Here is an 18,151-nt window from a genome sequence, read left to right on the forward strand (position 1 = left end):
GAGCRTGCGGGCATTCTGCCACATGCCAAGGAATGAACGGTGACATTTTGTTAAAAACGTCTTCRGTAAAACAAGCCCAAACTCTTATTTGTTTTTACTAGTGTTATTATTTTAACATTTCTGTTGTGGTTTATTGCCAGGATGCCTAGACAGTGAGTGAACTGTAACTCTCGSTTGTTAGGAACTAGCTATGTGCAATGCGTGACTGCTTCTGCTCCCTCCTTCGTTCACCTGCCGCCTCGGACACTGGTGTTTCTCCATATCTACCTTACTTTTGTTCCAGATGTTCTAAGCTTGAATGTTTATTGTATCTCATTTAAATGTTTGCTCCTATCTATCCTTTGAACTATTAGAATATCCCAAGGTTACCTTCAGATGAGACATAACGAGTATTTGTGGTTTCTTACATGCTTGTGTGATATACTACATTCATTTGCCGATTGCTAGATTTATTAACGTGGTAAGGATGGCACRTGGCAAACTACCTACTTATGCATCAATATGGCCATTTTAACTGTCTTATCACGTACTCCTCAAATCTACGAAAAAGAATCCTGAAACTCCAGTGAAGTTTGCAGTTTCTCTGTGTGTGTATGTGTTTAATGAGTTTGGTTTCTGAAACAGTATCAAAATGCTCCATAATATTTTTGTAAAGGAAAATCTAGTGTTTTCCAGATGGCTCCRTAAATTAATTTAGTAGATTCAGAAATAAGTAAAGGTATTTCAAGAGCTCCAGATGTGATTTTGCACATATTGCTACGGTGAGCTAGCAGAGGAAATGAACTTCCTTTTGTTTGTGAAATATAAAAATCCTCAAGTTCTTAACATTTTTTCCACACTGCTCTGAGAGTTAAGCTACTGGGCGTGTTATTGTCGATCACAGGCATCCATACATAGTGTGTTTGTGAACCCTCCTATGAAATCTTCAAGCGGTGAGGCCACAGCTCCCTTCAGTCAGCCAAACTCTTGTAACAGACTATTCTGGTGGGTCAAAATCCAAGACAGAGGAAAATAAAGCACGTTCATGTAGCTGACCTATAACAGAGAACATGGAGAACCATTACTGGTGTGTTTGGGTCATCTTCCCGTTCTTTCTCCTGTTTTTTAAAAACTAGTTTAWCTTAACAATGCAATCCAGGGTCATTTTGCTACAAAAGAGAGTGTTACCAAGGTCTGGTCTGTCTYAYGGACCTCGTATTTTCGTTCCCTGCCTCATTCTTCTTGATATCAAAGCCAAAGCACTGCTGTGTTTTAGGCAGAGGTGGTGAACCTCACAGTTACCAGGATGATTTCCAATTGACCAGCTTGCTAGTACAAGAACTTAGATAGCACCCCCCCAAAAATACACACACACACACACACACACACACACACTGTTCAACCCCACCCCCAGTTACAGAAATATGTTTTTTTTTAAATCAACTAGCTGCAGGAATGCTATTAAGTGCCCTAAAAGCACTGTTTTGCTTGCGGATACCGAGTGGTCTTTATGTAGCATATTGAAAAAGGAACTGAAAGTGCAGAATGTGGCATCTTCGTACCTCGTTATGGGGCTGCGTGTGCTAAGGGATTTCATGTTTATGCACACCTTTTGGGGAGATCTGAAAAGCGCTTTGTATAATACAGTACATGAAGGAGCTTGCAACGTGCTCATATGTTTGAATGTGATCAGCTTTCAGAAGCAATTTAATACAGTTGATATTAAAATAACCATGTAAGTGGAATATTCTAAATATATGGCTGGAATAATAAACTATTGCTAATCTGTTGGAAGAAAACAGCGCTCTGTCATTCAAAGATTATTTTTCCCAGATTTTACACAGGATCTGAGCTTTTTTCTGTCTATCTACAGTATAAYTAAAACAAACCACCTCATTTTTAAAGGTGTCTGTTACACGTTTATTCTCAAGGAGCTAAATTAAAACTTCTAACCTTTGGAACCCAAAAAGAATGTAAGTTGCTAAAAATGCAGCTTTTCTTATGTTCCATATGCGTTCTGTTCAGTTAAGATGGCTTCATTACTGTTTCATGAGCAGAATGCTCTTGAGAAACAATATATACATTAGATTAGCTTTTAGTGAATGATATAAGATGACTTAATATCTTTACATTACATAAGAAATTCTTTACTGAGTGCAATTAACTGAGCTCTAACCTGTATCCCATAYGTGCTCATTTTTATTAATTATGGCTGAAGGCACTAGTACCAGCAAGGCTTCGTGGTACAGGTCTAAGTGCTGTACGTAGCACAGCTGTATATAGTGCTGTACAGATGAACAGTGAAYTGTCCTTTGTAATACACCTTATCATCTAAGTGTGTCAGAAAGTGGATGTTGTGTTTTTCATTTTACAGATGGAGAAACAAGGAAAAAAGCTCCCCAGTTGCACATAAGAAATCTGCGTCAGGACTGAATTGAAGCTGAAAATTCCTTTTTGTTGTTGTTGTTTTTGTTTGTTTGTTTGTTTTTTCCCCTCCAGTATGTTCACTGCAAGGTTACTGCTTCTTTTTCCTCTTCTGGAGTTGAGGAGAATATTGCTTGTGCGGGAACTGCAAAATTAGACTGCCTGGGCGGTGTCCTCCTTACAGGAGTAARCAATTTGGTGATCCTGTTGAAAATGGGTAGCAAAGTACATTTTCTTAAGGCAAAGTATGGACAGTTGGTTATAGCTCAATCTGATTACAATTAATACTGGCTTTCTAAAGTTTTGAAAATTCACCTTGCGTGTGCAGTTGTACCGGTCACTGTAATGTGCTTGCAGCACTTTCTGTTTTGAGAGTCCTACCCAGTAAGTGAGCATGTAATATTATCYGCAGAGAGTTTGTTTTGTTTTGTTCGTTCAGTGCCTTGAAGCGCCTGTCGAGGACTGGAACGCCAGAGGACAGAGATGCAGTCCCTGCCACAGGGAGCACACAGCCCAAGTGCCAGCGGGAATAAAGCACACRTCAACAGAAAGGGAAGGCTATATTGCAAAGCAGGCGCTTCCGCAGAGACGGCAAAGGCAGCCTGAGCTCACAGAACCCTCTCTTCCTAAAGCAGCAACGGCCGGAGAGATTGCACAACTCCAAAATGTGCTGGAGACGTAGCAGTGCCTCTGCCAGGTTTGGCTTGGTGGGCTGGAACTACCAGAAGACCCTCTGCTTGTAGGTCAAGGAGCTTTGCTGATGCTGCAGCACCTTACTGCTGACCACTGATGGATGGTGATAACCACAAACCTTTGAAGGACGCAGGGAGAACGCATTTGGAGAGAAGGCAGGAAAAGTCAAGGTATTTGCAAGCAGCATGTTTAGGAGGAGAACAGCATAGCGCTGCTAGTGCCAAAGGCAATTGGGTCAAGGAAGAGGAGGAAAGGGAGCTGTTTGGGAATGGGCTAAGATGTTGCCCAAGRTATTTTATGATGGCGCACTGCAAAGTGATCTCTGTGTTTACATTTCAATAGATCCATTTAGCAAATATAGTGGTAGGGTTCCTGCCAGTTCTGTTCAACCAACTTTGTTTTTCTTTTTAATGAGAGCTAGTATGAGGCAAGCACAGACAAGCAATTGCTTRTGTAAGTCTGACAGGCAGTCGTTCTTAGGTAAGGGGGGAAACGGGGTCACTCAGGTATCTCCCTGCATAGGCATTTTTGGCAAGTTCTGCCCTCAGACCTCTTCATGCTCTGCAGCTACAGGCAAGTATCACACGACTGGAGTACAAATAATCCCACTACAACATCAAGGGGCTCTGTCCTGCTTGCTCTCCCACTGCCCCAACAACAGTACCCTTACACCATGTCACAAATGTAACTAACATCATGTTTCAAATATCTTGCTCAGTTTAATGACTTACAGTTTGGCAACCTTAAAGTGGGATCTACTTGATTTAATCTCAGCCTTGTGGTTCATGAGACAATGTTCTGCCCATGTAACTGCTCCTGGATTACAAAAAGCCTAATTGCAGACTGTGGCTCAACAGTGTGTGATTTATCTTGAGTACAAGATGTAGAAACCTATTTAGAGAGAGTCTGAGTGGTGGAAAAATCCAGGCAGTGGCTGTAGGCAGCCCCAAGATAAGGGAGTAGTAGTTGAATGGAGGCTTTTTACCATGGCTGAAGCTAAAGTATGCTTGTTGGGTTTTTATTTGTTTTCTTTGGTGTTTAAATAGCCAGAGGGGAGAGCATTAACAGCAAGTCTGAGGAACAGATACAGAGGAGCTGCCAAGAAGCGAGACACAGTGGGGCACAGGTACTGTAATGACTCAACCAGTGATCTGGCTGCTGTATTCCTGAGTGTATTTTGTAAACAGGAATATCCCTTAGTACTACATACACTTGGGATCACAACATGAGATGTGTGACAGAGCTAAGGTTGTGCTTGGTCGTCTTTGTAGGTTATGTAAGAAGTAGAGATGATGAAACAAGTTCGTTTCATTTTGTTAAAGCTTGACAAATTCATGGAGTCTTCCTGCCAGGTCTGTGATTAATGGCAATTTAATAGTGTTGTATTTAGTGCACTAAAGCCACTGATGACCCTTTAAAACCATTCTTCTTAGAAACCACAGGCTGGTCTTAAATGGCTTGTTCACAACCTCTATTAGGAGAAGGTTGAAGACTTTTTTCAGTACATTTAGGCATTCCCCAAGCCATGGAAAACACTTGGAAACACATGCAGCAAACCCTAATACCTTCTAAAAGCTCTTAACTTGGAAGCCATTGCCTCTGTCTCCCTTGTATTATTGGATAACGCATGGGAGGAAACCCTCCTTCAAGGGATAGACCTCAGCCCTCAAGATGCTTCACCTCAGGGTGGAGCGAGGGGAGCTGCTGCCCTTTCAGAAAGCTGTAAAAATGCTCTGGTGTAAGGCTGCTTCTGAATGCTTTGGAATATTTGCTTGGGGTGTTTGGTGAGTACCAGATGAAGGAAGGTTGTCAGCGTAATTCCAAGGGCTTTGCTCACCATCATCAGTGCCAGTTTTGCATGGGTGTCCTTGCATGAGGCAGCTGTGCTGGTTGGTGAATCACCTGCAAGACAAGGTGGTGGTGGTGCCGTACCACTTGCACCAGGAACTGTGCTCGGGGAAATGGATCTCTTCAGTCCTGTGGTGTTGTAAATACCAAGTCTTTCCAAAACTCAAATGAGGTTGGTCAAGCTGGCAAGTGAGGCAAGAGTGCTGTTGATTCAAAAAATAACAGAAAATTATTGCGAAAATTATACTGTTGCTTAGAAGGCACTTCGGGTGTTCTGAGAGGGTGACACCAGTTGCTGAGAGTAACTGTAAAAAAATTTTTTTTGTCCAGGACTGTCAGTTTCCCAGTTTCTTCTTTAGTTTCCTTAGCCTGATGCAGTTTTAGCCTTAGATCCATGAGATAGCTCATTCATGCATTTCAACATTGTCAAAATATTTGGAGTAAAAAAAAAWTTTTTTTCAGTGTCCTCCCTTATATTTGTTTTAGCATTATTCATTCTTATTGAGGTTCTTGCGTTTATTGCCTCCTTCATTAGGAAGCAAATATCTGGTGCTAATATCATGGCATGCCTGCAAGTAGTAAATCTTTAGCTGGCTTGAGATGTGCACATAGCAACGTAGTCTGTATTAGTAACGTAGAAATATACACAACAAACTGAACTCTACAAGTAGTTGTCATGTTTCTAAGTTATGGTACTTCAGCTCCAGTATAATATATACAGTATGCAATCTGTGTATCACTGAAATCTACTCATAGATAAAACAACTTCCAGCATTAAACATAGAAAACTCAGACTTCAGCAATTTTTAAAAATTGCTGGTTAGAACAGAGACTAGCGTGACTATATTAGAGTTGTGGTAAAATTAATCAGCAATGAAAAATATATGATGCTCCCATGGGGAACTGGCTTCTTTGGCATATCAGTGTTTTCAGGCACTGGTGACCCTCTGAGTGAGAAAAGGAAAGAGGCATGATAAGCCAGATTCTCAGACAGGCATGTGCAATTAAACGCATATTTGAATATGCCTTATTTATGCTTGTAAGGAGCTGTTTGTATTTCTCTCCTGAAGGATTTGAGCCTACTGTGACCTTTTTAACAGTTCCACAGGTTTCTGCCCTCTTAACGGGCTTGATTAGTTTGACCTTGCTTTGATCTTTTCTAATGGTAACGTAGCTCCTGACTATAAACCAGGTAGAACAGATTTGAGCCTGCTGTGGGGCAAGGCATGTGCACTAGTTAGAAGATAACGGGAGAAGTATCAAAGGTATCAGCTGGATGCTGAATACACATATCATGCAGGGTCTGTGTATGAGTATGGAGCAAGAAGGTGAGAAGCTGAGTGTGTTTACTAAAGGCTTTTGACAGCATGTGTTTGAAGCTGTGACTGTGATTCACATCTTCATACAAAGCTTCTCGCCCACTTAAAAGTCTTATGGTTGTAAAAATGGCCTATTGGTTATTAATGTAATAAAAATCAATAGAAATGAAATATGCCCTAATGACTTGGCTTCATTATTTACACTTGAATCCTACTTCCTTGGTGGAGATAGCATATTTTGATGTCCAGTGTGATCATTCACAACATTCGTGTTTTTATTCATGGACGCTTGTGCTGAAATCCTAATTTTATGTATAGGTGGAAAAAGTAATCTGGTTTTGTAGTACTTATGGTTGTACAGCTTCCCAGATGAAAAGGAAAGTTTACATTCATAAATGTGTGTCTTTGTAGTAGCCAAAGTGATTCAGATATACTTTWGTTGAGTTAGAAAAAATCTGGGAAAAAGTCAGACGCGGCTGTGGTATAAAATTGCAAAATGAAGGCAAGAAGTAGATACAACTCTGTGGTTCACAGTTTATTTAAAAATGAATGCAAGATTGTCAGTACAAACAGTCCTAAAATCTTTCATCTGGATTAAAGAACTACAAGAATTGGAATATTGCAATTAGCAGATTTATTAATCATTAGCAGAGCTCAATGAGTGCAAGTAGCCCTTCCTTTTCAGTACCTATCTTTCTGTGGCTCAGAAACATGATAAGATTAAGCAAATGGGCACTCTGCTATAGGTAATGGAAAATGTTGATAGAAAAAATAATCCAACCTGTCTGTAATATTAATTGATTTTTCAGAGTACAACCTTTTCTAACAAGCATCATCTCAGTAAACTCTTTGGCTGTGTACCCCAGCCAAGGACAGATTGTCTCATTAGTGGGAAAATGCATAAAACCACCTGGGGAGTTTCTTTACAAGGAAACATTGGAAAATAGGCTGACCGAGTCCCAACTGTTATTCAAACTAGTTAGAAGTTTTGACTAACAGTGTATTCTGTTTAACCACAGAAAGGCTGCTCCAATGGAGGCTCCCATGACTGGGAGTTATGTCAGAAATGTCRCTGCTGTGGCTAGAACTCTGTAGAGACCTTTAAAATCTCTGCTGCCACAGTCCTTGCCTAGCTAGGTTGCTCTGAAATGACTGAATACTGAGCTGAAGCGCAAGACGGCTATGGATAAAAGTGATGCAGTGCAACAGACATGGTATAAAATAACTTAGATGCAGTGAAATCAGGCTTAACCGTGATTAATTTGTTAATAAAACAATGAATTGTAAAGGAAACTGGAAGTGTAAATAACTCTGAGCTGGCAATAAAAGAGTCTTGATGGATATTGGAGCGTAGCCAGTCTACTGGATCCTTAATGGAACTATGCATTCTGGAATCAGTGGGAGCTTTCTAYGTTGGTGTGACAAAGGAAAATATCCCATCAGCTTGTTGCTTACTGGATTTTCATGGATCATAGAGGTTCTGGCTGATGCAGGTGCACAAAGATAGCTAATGCAAGATTAGCTTGAACTCAGACATATTAGGAAGTGGTATCTTTAGAGAAGGACCACTAGGAATTTTGTAATTCTTCAGAATTATCTCCTAAATGGCTTAATTTTTAGGGTCTCTGAATGCAACAAGGAAGATACGTAGCCCATGGAACATCATCTGTGCAAAACAGTAAATACACAGGTTATCAATGAATGCAAGGTGCTCTTTCCAGTGTTTTTCGTTTTGGTGCTTACTACTCTAAAATGCAATGGAAAGTGGGCACAAGTTGCTGACAGCAAGCCTGTTGATTAGTGGAGAAAAGTTTTAATCCAGAGGAGATGAAGCCCATTCCCAAACTGGCTTTCCCTCGGGACAAAACAGCCTCAAGATTGTTTTTAAGACTTTACAGAGACTACTTGCCCAGACTTGCAGCAAAAGCAACTCCTGTTACCTGTTTTCTTGGGGGGACAGGGGAGAAAAATGAGATGGGAAGGGGCCCCTGGACACACACGCACGCACACACACACACACAGAGGCAGGGTTACCTCTCAGACCTGCATTGCGGCTAATTCACCCAGACAGCGAAGTGCCCTTGATTCCAGAGGCAGCAGGGTAAGCACAGACAGCTCCGGTGTTGTGATGCTGCAGGAAAACCAGGCTAAGCTCATGCCTGTGGTGTGTGTCTCCTGAATGTTAGCCACGGCAGAGAAAAAGTACATCGCCTCCTGCAGATCCTGGCAGTATCCTGAGCAGGGYCTGGCTCTGAGTCGTAAGGTGAAACCCAGTCATTCTAAGAATACTGTACATCTCCAAGAAATCCTTATTCTCTGGGAAAAATTAAACATGTAAATATTCTAACAAGGACCTTTTGGCTTGATAATCAAGGACCTATATGTGGAGGTGTTACCAGTCCCCCTGCAGCTTTGGATGGATCGGAAAAGTAAGGTATGCCCCATGGTACATCTATTCCAAAAAGTCAGAGGACCCGAGCTACGATGAGTCATCACATAGGACACGGTCTCACTGATCTGTGGCTAGACCAGTGCTGCAACCTGCAAAAAGTATACCAGATTTGGATTCCAGAGTAAGTCTGTTCCATGTGAAACGTGAACAATCTTATTCAGCAGTTTGTAAAAGTAGCAGCCATCTGTTGGGGTTTAGAGAAGGTTGRGAAGCACAGGATGTTTACTTGTATTCAGATGTCCAGTGAATGTGCCTTCTATAAGCAGACTTGTTACAATACTACTAAAACAACTGGGACATTAAACTCAAGAGAAAAGCTCATTATATGTAGTGATTGTATACACTGAACTTGAGCAAGATATATTCATATGTACACATACACATAATCACTTAAGTAAAGGGTCATCAGAAAATAGGTCAGACAGAAATTTGGAATAAATAGGGTACTAACTTTGAGACTAAGTTGACTGTTTTCCTAGGTCCCTTATGGAARTCACTCCTCAAAGAAATAATCAAGGAAAGGTAAGAAAAGGAAAGGTCTAATTTAAAAACAACTCTATGTGGTTAAATTATGAGCTGGGGATAATTTGGATAAACTCCTAAAAGGGAAAAAAATTGAGGGGTCTCATTCTCCCCTTGTCATTTGTCATTACTGGCAAATCTGAAATATTGTTGGATACACAGCATATCGAGGACCTCTTAAGATAAGATAGAGGCATTCCTGTGTCACTGGGAAGTGAACACCAAGACCATGTAAGGCCCTTGAGAGGGACCCAGCTTCAGGTGTCTTCAGTTTTACAAAGATGTCACCCACAATGCGAGTTAACTTCATCCTACTGTGCATGTTGAGCACCAAAGGGAAAAAATTGCCATGAGAGTTCAAAGGATGCAAACTGACTGCCACAAATGCTAGGAGAAAGAATCCAAGAAATTTCCAAAGATGCAGATGGAGATGCTCGCAAACAGCATTAGCACCAGCTAAGGTTGTTTTTGCCAACAAAGGAAAAAGTATAGTAAATCAAGTAAAATTTAAGCATGTAGGAGTGCTGGATGTCCTACTTTTTTTTCTGCAAATCTGTTACCTTTCTTTTTCCTTTGAGAAGGTAATAAAGTATTATTGTAAACAGTTGAAAATTCTTTGAGAGCAGAATACCTACTTATATTTCTGTCTAATGGACTGAATAACAGGTAACATTTCAGATGGCAAATACTTTTGTAACTAAACTAAAAAAAAAAAAATCTGCGTATACAGCATTCTGGTTGAAATATCCTGTAGATAGTCATCAGTAGATGATTTTTTTTAAGAAACTGTTTCAATGGAATGACAGGCAGTAGTACCATATGAAAGCCTAGAYGTGCACGTTTGTTGTAATTGTGTCAGTTCATTATAGAGTAGCAGACTGTGGGTAAAAAGAGGCAAGAGGTTGCTTATATGTATGTATTAAAAGAGTGTGTGCTATCTGCGATGACATCARGAAGTATAAGGAACCTATATTCACTGGCTTGTGTTAGAATGGTAGTGTGTAACTTCATACAACATCCCAAAGAAACATAGCTGGATCATACTGGGAGAAGGACTGCCATGGACTCCAATGGATGTGGAATTATATTTGATGGGATTAGAACAGTTTGAATGTCAAGGAATGAAACTAAGCTATATGGATCAAAAAAGTGTACTTTGGAAATAAGTTCAGTAACTCAGAATGTTTTATGTAGATGAGAAAATTTATTTTTGTATTTTCCAGGATGTGGCTTATGTAACAGTTTAAGGACCAAAAGGAAGTTACAGTGAGTTTTAGAGAGGGGAACCTAAGACAGTAATATGAATTTGACCTAGGTATCAGTGAAATCAGTGAAAAGAAAAACAGCATTTTAAGACAGGACTCAGGCATTGAACAGTGTTGACCTTGGAGTATCTCACACTCAGACTATGAATGATAAACTTTCAAGAACTAAGTTCTACAAAGATTAGAGGACTAAAAATTATTTATGAATGAACCCCACTATGAAAAGTCAAGAATTTTAAGGCATAAGGATTAGTCTAAAGTAAGCTTGTTAGGAAGCCTGTTTGAGGGGCTTTCTCCTTCGCTATCTGTGTATTGCAATCTCCCTAAATTAGAATTTCATCATCCAATGTATTTTTGGTGGGATTTAAAATACATGCATCTGCTTACATGTAAGAACTCACCTAGAGAGAAAAACACATACCAGAACTAAATATGACTCAGAATTGTACAATTATGTTAAATACTTTATTTATTCAAGATGAGCAAACAGGCTATGKGATTTTTTTTTAATCTGTATTTGAGCTGATGTGGCTCAAGTGGGAGTCACTACTTCTTTGAATGTACTAAATATAGCTTAGAATGAATTTTCTAGAGGTGTCTGGTGCCTCTTAGTTACAGCAAATCATATTTTCAACTCCTCCTTGCATTCTCTTAAGAAGGAAAAAATCTCTTTCTTTTTTTGGTCTTCTCTCATTCAAGTCTGGCATTGACTCCTGCTATAAATCCTTCTGGAACCTGCCTGACATTGGGTAATGCTGGAAATTCTGTAAGTATGGGGACTAGATAGTATATAAAAGTAGCAACTCAATGACAATACCCTAAATCTYATCACACCCCAGATTTTGTGTTGGCTCAAATTCTTCTATAGTTATTGTAGTATCTCAGCTGTCTAGGTTTCTATGTAGAATAGATTTTTAAAGTCGATAGTGGCGCATTTTTATTCAGTGGCAAATGAAGTTTTAAACTTATGCATTGTATATGTAATGTATTCCACAATTACGGTAGCTTGTTAAATAGCAAGCGCAATTTTATTCTCCTTGGTGTCCTTGGGCATATGGGCATCTTTTTTTTTGAACCTGTTTATACTTTCTGCCTCTGTAACAGGATGTGAAAGCGTGTAATATTTAATCTTGCCAGATAACACAAGAACGAATCATACAAAAYAGTTTTGAAAAATAAATCACTCATTCACCGTCTCTATTCCAGCCAATATACTGACAGACCTCTATTAAATGGAGCCCCAAGTTTATTCTTCCAAGCTCAGGACTCCCAGTGTATTAATTCTCTCTCTATGTGGGAATTGTACCTAACCATCTTCTTTCTTGGCCTTCTCTATATTCCTTTTCTTAAATACAGTGTATACCAAATTGTACAGACTTAAATGATACATGCTGGACTTGTACAGTAGTATAATATTTTCCAGTTTATTCTGTATTTCTTTCTGAACATTCTAGTCTGTTTTTGTCAGCCATCAAGTATTGGGAGATGTGAATGCTCTTCCTTCTCAGTGTTTCTAAAAAATGAGTTCTATCAATATGCTCATTTAAAGTGAGATGTTTAGTGTCTTCAGCTAAGTTTTTAGACTTCTAGCACTTGCTCAGAACACCATTTTTGTTCTGGTTATCTATTTTTGTGTGGTCTGCTTAATCRGAGTATTGTTTTAGGCAGTTCTTCRTTATTTTCTAAATTAATCACTGTCTTTTTCTTTTTTGGTGGGATACASAGTGTTTCTTATTTCAGCTTCAGTACTTGTCTCCTCTGAAGACACACCCTTTCTTAGCTGTCATTAACATGGCATCTATAATTCCTGCTTGGTGTCATAAAAACCTAGAAGCCTCCCTATTCGTGTTGTTTTTTTAGTGGTGAAATTATCCTATTTCCTTCACCCTGACAGTGAATCATAGAATCAGGGAAGATTTCAGAAAAATGCTCTCATACCTCCCTCCCTCCCCCAATTTCTCCTATTTCAGCAGGATCCATACAGATTCCTCTCCAGTGTTTCCCTAAGGTTTTCCCCAGGGAATGAGCAGCAGCTTTGACTGGCTTTCATCCACACTGCTGATGGCCAGTTCCCGCTTAGAGGGAATGTACCTCGGAGGGGACTAGTCCGAGCACTGTGAAAGAGTCGAGGAATAGGCTAACACAACGTGGACATTCACTAGTCCTCTCTCGCCCTTTTAATATAGCTATTCCCTGAGACTAGCACCATCCTTTTTTGAGATGTAGGAGTATCTTCACACCATCCTCACTGCTGTAATAAACTGGTGATCYCTATGTCCAACAGAAAGGTTTCTGCCCAGCCTTAGCATGATGTTTCCTCTCAGCTGAGATCACTGCTCCAAGGAAAACAGCCTCATTATAAATGGTATTTCTAACGAACAAAGGCATTTGCTCACTAGTTTTTTCTTTTTCCTTTCTCCAGGCTGATGCCCTGCTGAAATAATGCCTTCRTTTCCTTCAATCTAATCTCATCGTCAGTCTAACGTGTTGTTGCCAGTTGTTCCACATCTTGCTTTTCCACTCAAAGAAACCGCATTTTATGGCCTCGACCACCAAGAATCCCTTAGGCTGTCCTCACCGCATGCAGCCCTCGGTGAAGTAAGCTCACTCTCTTGCTAGACTTCTCTCTCTTTTGCAGTTTAGTKGTAGCTCTCTACCATCTCTGCTGTGATTTTTGTCTATTTTTCTCAAGGCTTTAGGCTGCAGAACACACCCCTCACTCTCAAAGTCTTTGTTTTGCTTAGTGTGAGGGCACTCGGGCTAATGCAGCAGACTCCCATGAGGATTTATGTTTATACCTGTGATTAACACACAGCTGCTTCTTGCCGACTAGTTTTGTTCCAGGTTTCTCTGAGTGTTCAAAAGCTCTGCGGAAGCACCGYAGACACCTGTACGGCCCCATCCTCGGACTGGCTTCACGTTGCACGTTTGGGAACCCATTAGCACTTGCATTTTAAATTTAGTTAACTGCTGTAAGGYTCCACCAAAGTTAAGTATTCCCTGTAACACCTAGCTGAGCTACAGAATATATAGGACCCCTTTAACTTGCTATCATTTGATAACTTTATATTGAAAGTATCCACTAGGTTAAAGCTGGGCTTTGAGATAAAAGAAGATAAAATAAACTGAATAAATAAAACAAGAATATATACTTGTTCTCTTTCACAAGAAAGCTCTTCTTACCTTAGTCTACTCTGTCCTCAGGGTCTCTGTACTTTGGGAAAAACCTCATGTGTATCAGCTGGTGCTATCATAGGTTATTACTAGCACACACATCTAAAATATTTACATGATGATAATACCCTACAGGCAGGCTTCACCTCCAAGCAAAGAGAATCAAAAAGACAGGAAAAGGTGAAAACCAAGAAAGATGTACCAAGCTTGGGAAGGAAACTGGTACGTATGTGGGAAGTACAACTGGATATCTTCGTGACCCACTGATATTTTACCCATTTTATTTGTTTGTTTTGGAGCATGATGAAGGAAGCTGGACTGCAGGAGAGGATTTTGACCTATAACAGCATCTCACTTGAAGAGAATGATTTTATCTGAGGAGATCATAACAATATATACATCTGTTTATAATGCATTAAATGCAAAAATACCTGAAATGAGGAGACTTTATTAAAAAAAAAAAAAAAAAAAAAAAAAAAAAAAAAAAAAAAAAAAAAAAAAAAGATTAAAGATGTCATGTTATTGTGGATTCAGGCACACCACAATGGTACAGGGGACAAGGTAATGTGTAGCACGACACTCTTTTACCACGTGTACTTTCGACCACCCTGCAGAACCTCATGACAAGAGAGAGAGGAAGCGCTGGAACCAGCAGGTTGGAGGCAGTTGGGTAACGGCAGTTGGAGAGGGGAGACAGCCCGCGGAAAACACAGCAAGACCTGAAGATGGCAGAGGTAACAGGCTGTTAAGAAAAGTTAACAAAAAATGGAAAACTATGCTAAAACGAGCTCCAGGGGCCAGAYGGCAAGTTAAGAAGCTGGGGGAGGGGAAAGATTCAACAAAAGAAGAACAAAAAAGTGAACAGGGGAATAAGCAAAAGCAGCATTGTGTTAGGAGGAGGCAGCTAGCCAGCTGCAGAGGCGAGCAAGCTCTTAGTTATCTTACCGTGTTGACTATAGAAACAGACTTGAAATRACGCAGTGTCTATAAACAGAGGGGAGGAATTAGTTCCCGTTCTGGTAGTTTTGTCTATGACCCTAAAAGCCTTGCAGCGCGCATGTGTCAKGAATTCAGTTCCTGAGGGTACTGATGGTGCTACTGCACAGCCGAGACTACTACGAGCAGTAGTAAAAAGTCCATATAATAAGCACTCACTTACTACTGCAAAAATTTGGTACTGCAATTATAAGTGTTACTCATAAGTTTGATGCACCATTGCTCAAAACAAATGCAGAACATAAGAATCAAAAGTCACTTGCAGTGTAAACAAACTAAATAATCGTTTCTTCATCAGATACGAATCTGATTCAACAGATTTGTGTAAACAAAAAATCGCAGATTGTGCTGTTTCAATCAAACTGATGGAGCTGGACAGTTACTTTGATGCACTATTCCACTGTGTTCATTTTTGTTAAAAGATGTATCAGAAAAGCCTTGTTCACATGCTGATTTGCTTCTTCAAACAGCACTGCTGCTTCCTCCATAACATTTTTTCTTTCTGGTCTTTTCCCTGCTGGCCTGAGTAATTAGTTCTCTGGGGATATCAAGTCTTTTCTTGCTTACTAGCATTGGAATTGGGAATATCTGAACTAATCCCATGGTACCAACGATAATGCTTCTTTTGACATACAGGAGATCCTTTATGAAGCATTATATGACCCTCACTGTGGACAAACATATGTCAGATGTAGTATGTGAGGCATTTACAAGCTCCAGCTAAATCAATTTATGTTTATCACTCAGTAGAGGAGGACTTCCACAGTGCATCTATTTAGCAATCCTGTCTGATCAAAGTTTCTATGTAAAGAGTAGAATGAATGCCAATGTGGAAGCGAGCTCTATGCTTATGCCTGGGTGGCCATAACAGATGATCTATGATCTATGATTTTGCAAGACTTCAGTCATAAAAATAATAACAGCAAAGCAGAATAAATCCGAGAGTCACCAGGACAAAGTGTGTATTTTGGAGGACTTCTAACTGTTATTCTCGCTTTGTGGGTGCCAAAACAGGAAGTGAGTACCTAGCAAACATCTGGCCACAAAAATTCTTTTTTAAGCTATTTTTAAAAAATCCTTTTGAAGAATAGTAAGGCAGTGCAATTCTGAAAAGAATATTCTTGTCTTTTGTCAATGATCATCACAGGAACATTGAACAGAAATACTAAAATGTGTTTAGTCCCACTTGGACTCATGACAGCACAGGAATAATAATCAAAACTTTTATTATCATCATTTCTAGACCTTCAGGAAGGGTTGCAAGTGTTGCATGCATGCACATTTATAGCTAAGCCTACACACTTATTCATAAGATGTTGGTAACATGAATGTTGCCTGATGATAGCTACTTATATTAGTTTGCAAGAATAAAAGTTTATCTTCATTACATATTTTTATTTCTTCTCCATCACTGCTTGGGATTCATATAATCAAATTTTGGTAAAACAATAGTAAGTTTTACAAAATATAGATCAAACAGAGAGGAGAAGGGCAAGTAGCTGTGTCCCTCTGAAATATTAGCAGTTTTACATTCAGATCTTCTGATTCAGTCTTTAATCTCCATATAGATGGAAGTGAAGTGACCAAAGTGCAAAAGAGAAAGCAACCTGGAAAAAAGGGAAAGCAATTGTGGAAAGAYTGCTGGCCAAATGATAAAGTAAGATTTTTGCTTATTCACTGAAAAACCCTGTATTTTCCTTAAGTTGTGAATTACCATACAAACATCACCAGATATAAAACACATCGTAAAAATGCTTCACACAGTCAAGACAGGGAAAAACATACTACATACAGCATTTTTCTTATAAGAAATACATAAGAAATACACTGAATGCATTATTTATTAATTTGATGGCATATATTGGAGAACAATTCTATGGCTATTTTATAAAAGCATAACGAAAAGTGAAAATAGTTTGTATGCAGGATATACTGAATTTAGCCTGATTTTTCTCTCTTCTACCATGACAGTCATTTTAATGATAAATACCCAGATCACATGCTTCAGTTTTAAAGTGCTTTTTCAATGATGGATCTCATTTCACAGATGGGAAGACTGAAGCACAACCATTAAAAATAATACGCTTAACCTAAAAAGCCAGTCTGGCCATCACACTATGCTAGAACTTCCTTTTTATAGAGTACACTATTCTTGAGCTGCTCAATTCACTCTTCAGTCCAGATCAAAAGAAACATACAGGACAAATAATAAGACTGACTATTAGAGTAAGACATTGACAAACATAACTAAGCAGAATACATAACAAACAAAATATATGGATCAGCAAGTTCAGTCTCCCATTGATAAAGGGCAAAAGGAACCTTCAGAGTTCTTGCCAAATTTTATGTTTTATTATTATAAAAATAAACCACAAAACAAACAAACTAATCTACATTCTTTGGTGCATACCCTTGCTTGTACAGATGCATTTAGATTATTATAGTTGAACTTCTTTAAGAAGATTTAAATACGTACAAACGTTTACTAATCTCTTAAGTTGCAAAATCATTCTGTAACTTTGGGATAGTTCAATCTCAGTTTTATTTTTTAAATTACAATTTTTCCAAGAAACGCAGCTGGTTTACAAAGGATGACAAATGTAAGCTTTCTGACTTAAAGAATAATCTTGTGGAAGTTTATTTTAAAAGATGTTTTCAGTACTTGATTGTCCATCTTTCCAGTAATAACAATGAAGCCATTAGAGCTGTTTACTAAACAATTTCCCAAGTAGTACTGTCTACTTGAGAGGGAAATGACTGGCTTGGTAGATCCACAGAAACAGATGCTGGTGTAAAACAGATCAGCAATATTGTGAGAAGATCCCATTATCTCAAAAGTATTTAAAAGTGGCATGTGTAAACAGGAATAGTTTGTGACAGGCGTGATGCAACAGATGCAGTTGCTGAGGCCTTACCTGTAGCACCGCGTCCAGTCTTGAGTGCTGCACTTCCAAGGAAAATGTGAACCATTTGCAGAACATGGAGAGGGAGAAATAAGCATGCAAGTGCAACACAGAAGGACAGACTGAAAAGCAGCAGAATTGCTTAGCCTATTGACAGTAAAGTTTAGGGAAAATATGCACGAAGTGTACTGAAAGACGTGAGGTAAAACTGTTCTTCATGACCACTGCAGCTGTACTTCAGTAGTTGGGAGCTTTTATTTTAGTGAGCGATTCCCAGGTTCTTTTGATGGCCAAAACACGGGTTGGCCCAGAGAACTTACCTGGCTGAAAATTAATAATTTTCAAAGTAGTTTCATGCCCACTCCCACCTCTGGCGCGATGCTCATGCACTGGAGCGGTGAGCTGAGTCAAGAAGCTGAGCTGGCTAAAAGCTAGCGACCTTTTTGCAGGATTAGTGGTTTTCAGAGGGTTCACGCATGCCAGCGCCTGCACAAAATGCGGGGGGAAATGACTGACCCATCGAAGTAACCAGCTCTCAGACTGCCCTGATCGAGTTCACTTAAAAAAAAAAAAAAA

The 18,151-nt window shown here is 39.4% G+C and overlaps 2 long non-coding RNA genes across 2 annotated transcripts; one reads left to right on the plus strand and one right to left on the minus strand.

Moving 5' to 3' along the window:
• Positions 1 to 4,153: 4,153 nt before the first annotated feature.
• On the plus strand, positions 4,154 to 14,015 carry LOC146590131 (uncharacterized). The gene is made up of 3 exons (XR_014897055.1): positions 4,154 to 4,222; positions 12,925 to 13,100; positions 13,812 to 14,015. It is a non-coding gene; the product is annotated as an uncharacterized LOC146590131 (long non-coding RNA).
• Positions 14,016 to 15,881: 1,866 nt separating this feature from the next.
• Positions 15,882 to 18,128, minus strand: LOC146590132 (uncharacterized). Its single transcript, XR_014897054.1, has 2 exons — positions 17,588 to 18,128; positions 15,882 to 16,279 (listed from the first exon to the last, which is right to left on the minus strand). It is a non-coding gene; the product is annotated as an uncharacterized LOC146590132 (long non-coding RNA).
• Between the last annotated feature and the right edge of the window lie 23 nt (positions 18,129 to 18,151).

The sequence above is a fragment of the Rhea americana genome, unplaced genomic scaffold (assembly GCF_003343005.1).
Source record: "Rhea americana isolate MKP2758 unplaced genomic scaffold, rheAme1 scaffold_42, whole genome shotgun sequence".
Classification (NCBI taxonomy): domain Eukaryota; kingdom Metazoa; phylum Chordata; class Aves; order Rheiformes; family Rheidae; genus Rhea; species Rhea americana.